This window comes from Delphinapterus leucas, chromosome 2 (genome assembly GCF_059928025.1).
Source record: "Delphinapterus leucas isolate spDelLeu-1000000601 "Yukka" chromosome 2, BTC_Dleu_Yukka2, whole genome shotgun sequence".
Lineage (NCBI taxonomy): Eukaryota > Metazoa > Chordata > Mammalia > Artiodactyla > Monodontidae > Delphinapterus > Delphinapterus leucas.
The window spans coordinates 114035700-114040646 of NC_143130.1; the positions used below are offsets into that span (position 1 = coordinate 114035700).

General features: G+C 38.9%; 1 pseudogene; it reads right to left on the minus strand.

Moving 5' to 3' along the window:
• Positions 1–3681: 3681 nt before the first annotated feature.
• On the minus strand, positions 3682–4566 carry LOC111164182 (small ribosomal subunit protein uS2 pseudogene; annotated as a pseudogene).
• Positions 4567–4947: the final 381 nt, after the last annotated feature.

Here is a 4947-nt window from a genome sequence, read left to right on the forward strand (position 1 = left end):
TAATTCATTAAATAATAGTATGTTTATAGTCACAATCAGTAACTAAACCATTTCCCTGTTTTTCTCATTAAAATTTTTTTTCATTCCTCTGATTTTAAAAAATTGGTTTTTGTTCTTCTACTCCATAAATTTATGGAGAAGTGTTGTGTTTTTCTGCTTTACTTTTACAGTCCTCAGCCAGTTTTGGCTTAAAAACATTCAGTAGTGTTTTACAGTTTTTGTGGGAACAAGTTCACCTTTCCACAGATCACACTGAAGTTTGTTCAAGGAAGATTTAGCTAAAGTTTCTTCATTCAGTTATTCATCAAATGTTTATTATATTTAAGGCACTGCGCGAGGCACAAGGGATACTAGAATAAATAAGACACCGTCCAGATCCTCCAAAGGCTCATAGTCTATTAGGAAAGATAGAGAAGTAATTTAAAATAGCAACAAATTAAAATGAGTGCTACTGGTGATAAATATAAGAAGAAATTATAAATTCACAGGAAGGATTTAATTAGGCTTAGAGTGATCTAGAAAGTCTACTTAAGGATCAACAATAGAACATGAGTTTGAAAGATGACTGTGCTTGCCAGAAGCAAGAACTCAAGGAAAAAACATCACAGATCCAGGGCACTGCAAGTACTTTATCATAACAGAACACAGTAAGGAAGTGCAGAATAGCAGAAAATGAGACTAGAAGAGTAGATGGGGCCAAAAAAAAAAAAATAATGCCCTTGTGAATTATACTTGATATACAAGTATTATATCTGAATTTTATTCTGTGGATTATGGGAAGTCAGTGCAAAATTTTAAGCAGGAGTAATGATCATATCTGAGTTTTTGAAATATCATTCTGGCTGCAGAGAGGAGAAGGATTATGTCAGAGGTTGGCAAACTTTATCTATAGAGGGCCAGATCATAAATATTTTGGGCTTTGTGGGCCAGGCAGTCCATGTCACAACTACTCAGCTGTGCTGCTGTAGCATAAAAACAACAGTAAACAACAGGTAAATAAATAAGGATAGCTGTGTTCCAATAAAATATTTTTTTAAAAAACGGGTAACAGACTGGATTTGGCCCATGAGCTATATAGTTTGCCAATCCCTGAATTAGATGATTTGTCCCAAAGCAACAAGATCAGTTAGGAAGTGATTGCAGTAATCCAAAGAGTGATAATGAGAGCTTGAACTGAAGCAGTGGATATGAAATTGCAGAGAAGGACATGATTCCAGAAACATTAAGAAGGTAGAAATGTCAGGACTTGATAACAAATTGGATGTTGTGGCTGAGGGGGCAGAAGTCGGGGAGGACTCCAGAGTTTATAGTTTTAGTGATTGGAAAGATCATGTTGCCACCAATAAAAATGGAAAAAATAAAAGGTCAGGAGATTCAGTGATGCAAAGATTTCACCAGGTCATGAGTTATAGTTTTTTTTAATTGTTGCAATACAATAAGTATTTTTAATCACAAAATATGTAATAAACATGGTTAATATAAAATTATATTTTTCCACTTAATCTGTAGACTATTCTGTTCTAGGAAATTAAGTCTGCTCACTTAAGCTGTAAATGAACTCTCTCACCAGTCCTGTATGGCTTAGGTTCCCTTGATAAACAGAAAACTTTAGACTCTCTTGTCCTAACTTTTTCTTTTCATACTGTTTGAGATAAAGAATACTTCTAGCAGTTTCAGATCTACTAAAAACGTGCGAAAACACTTTCTCCTACACCTTGTAGGCCCTGTTTACACAAAATGCTGAATTGATGGACCATAAATCTCACCCAGTTGGCAGTTCCCAAGTTCCTATATAACACACTTGATCTCTATTGCTTTAGTATGAATGAGTATCAGATCATGTGAGAGGAGAGTATGTGTGGTGTAAAAACTCAGAGGATAGGGGCTTCCCTGGTGGCACAGTGGGTAAGCATCCTCCTGCCAATGCAGGGAACATGGGTTTGATCCCTGGTCCGGGAAGATCCCACATGCTGCAGAGCAACTAAGCCTGTGCGCCACAACTACTGAGCGTGCGCTCTTGAGCCTGTGCGCCACAACTACTGAAGCCCATGCACCCTGGAGCTCGCACACTGCAGCTACTGAGCCGATGTGCTGCAACTACTGAAGCCCGCGTACCTAGAACCCATGCTCTGCAACAAGAGAAGCCACCGCAATGAGAAGCTCGCGCACCGCAACGAAGAGTAGCCCCAGCTCACCGCAACTAGAGAAAGCCCACGCGCAGCAATGAAGACCCAATGCAGCCAAAAAGAGAAATAAAATTTTTTTTAAAAATTGAAAATAGTACACTTGGTATTAAGAGGGATATGAAAATAAAGTAATAATGGTGTTTTAAAAAATAAATAAAAACACAGAGGATAAAACTCAGAAAGAAATAAAGCTCTGGAAAATAAATCATTACCCTATGTATCCTACTTATAGTGATTGTAATTTATAGAAGTCAGTTGTCAGTAACTATAAAGCCAGCTGGTATTATGTCCATCCTCATTTCTTCTCTTGCTTTTCTTTTTTCTGTTCTCTGTTAGTTCCTTTCTTATTTCTCTTTTGCCATACCTTTCTTCTCCTTTTCAAGTTTCACTCTCTCTCTTTTCATCTTCTCATCATCTTCCTTATTTCTAGTCCTATTTTTAGCTCCCGTTCTTCATCTAGTCAAACACATGTTTTTGTGAGGAACTATCACAACTTTTTTTAAAGTTAACCTTCATTAACTAAGCATTCCTTTTAAACTGGAGAGAGACAAAGATTGATGGAGAGAATTGTTTTCTGATTTTTTAAACCTAAAGCATGCTATATAATGAGAATATACAAAAGAATACTACTTTAAGTCATTTTATGAGTAGTATATAAGGGATACATCCAGGGTTGGTGGTGCCTAAAGCTGAATAGTACAAAATTAAGTATGAGAGTAAATAATTACTTTTAACAAAAGCAATCAAAACAGACTGAAAAATTTTTAAAGATTACAAATACTATATATATCTCAAATACCAGAAAAATAATGTAATATTTTTGTGAATTAACTATGTGACACACCTCTATGATAATTTCCCACCCCCCCCATCCTTTGGCTTCATATTCTTCGACTCCTTCTTCAAATGGCAATGAGTTTACAATATTCCCTGTAGAAAGAATAATAGTCCAGCTACAAGTTTGTGCCCTAAAACAGGAACATGAAATAAGTCCTATCTCATGCAATTCCTATTAATAAAGAACAAAATGAGTAGTACATTTGCAACTGCCTCTGCTCCATTATCAAATACGTTCCTGACAAGAAAAATTCCGTTTTGATTGGAGTCTGATTGGAGTGAGAAACAAATCCTATAACTTTTCACATATGATGATTGGAACAATCTTCCTAAGATCAGTTCTAGTCGATACATTTCCGGCATATTTGTCCTCCACTACCCACATATTACTGGTGGAAGCCTTCCATGATAATTCCAAGCAGAGGGGAAACATTGCAGGATTAGAGAAAGGGCACGGAAGGACTCTGAACAGTGCTTACTCATCTAATTAATATTTCAAAGAAAGTTGATAGCAAGAAATTGTACTGTCCTGATGATTTACTGAAAATAGTTTACCAGGAGCAACATGCTACTGAGAATCTACTAAGCTTCTCAAAAAGAAAACCATTTTCATTCTGAGGAAGGTTTTATTTTTTACATTTTTTTCTGTCAACCTTTTCCATTTTAAGAGTTTGTAGAAGAACGGCTTAAGACCACTCAGTGGTTGTTCCTACCCACTCAGTGGCCTGAGCAGTGGGAGCTGCACACCAGTCTTCAGTGGGGAACTTCTGAGTAGGCACAGAGGGCACCTGCACACCTTCAGACCACTCTGCCACTTCAGGTTGGGCAGCAGTGAACTCAGGAGCTAGAGCGGTCCATTCACCCTGAAATTCCTCCTTGGTCACAGCCTTCTCAGCTGCCACCTGCTCTTCCTTTTCAATCTCTTCTGGATCTCTGTAGAAGTAGAGATCAGACATGACCTCCCATGGTTGTTCACAGAAGATGGTGCCACGCACGCGCAGAACTTCCCGGGCAAGCATCCACCACATCAAGCCCACTGAGTGAGCTCCCTTGTTGTTGCATGGGATGGCAATGTCCACATACCACAGAGGACAGTCTGTGTTACACAGAGCAATGGTAGGCAGGTTAACATAAGAGGCCTCTGTGAGAGGCTGGTGGTCACCCCTGGGATCAGTAATCACCAGAAATCTTGGCTCCCGAAAGGCTTCCTGGATATGGTTCATGAAGGTTCCAGGAGTGAAGCGGCCAGCAATAGGAGTGGCTCCAGTGCAGCTCACTCGCCAGTATTCCTGGAGGATATGACACTGACATCAGCTGGGTTTTCAATGGCAACAATGGCATGAGCTGCCAACAGAAGCTTCTCCCAGGTTCTCTTCAGATTTATGATGTAGATGCCATCACTTTTCCTTTTGTAGATGTACTGTTCCATTTGAAAGTCAAGGCTGGTGCTACCTAAGTGGGTTTCTGCTGCAAGGAATATGAGGACATCCTCCTCCTTCATTTGCAGGACATCAAGAGCTCCAAACATTGTGAACGTTTCCATTTAAGTTACGATGGGAATCCAGAACAATGCCGTATGGACCCCTGTCTGGGTAGTGGGGAAAGGAACAAGTTTTTGTTTTTAGTGGTGTTCTGATGTCAGCAAGATTTGGGAAAACAGTCTCCAGTAATTCCAGCTTAACAAACTTTGCCTATTTCCCCCCTTTCTTTTGAAAATCCTGCTGACAGGTAACAATTATCAATTAGTGCACACCAAACTCTAAATAACTGAGAAGAGCATTTCTCAGTCTGTGTTCCTTGGAACACTAGTTTCCAGCAATGTTAGTCGTATTATATGAAATGCTGCACGCTCTCTCTTCTTTGAGTGTCAAAAGACATATTTGTATGTTAAAGACTCAGTGAATTTTGCATAGATAAATCTATT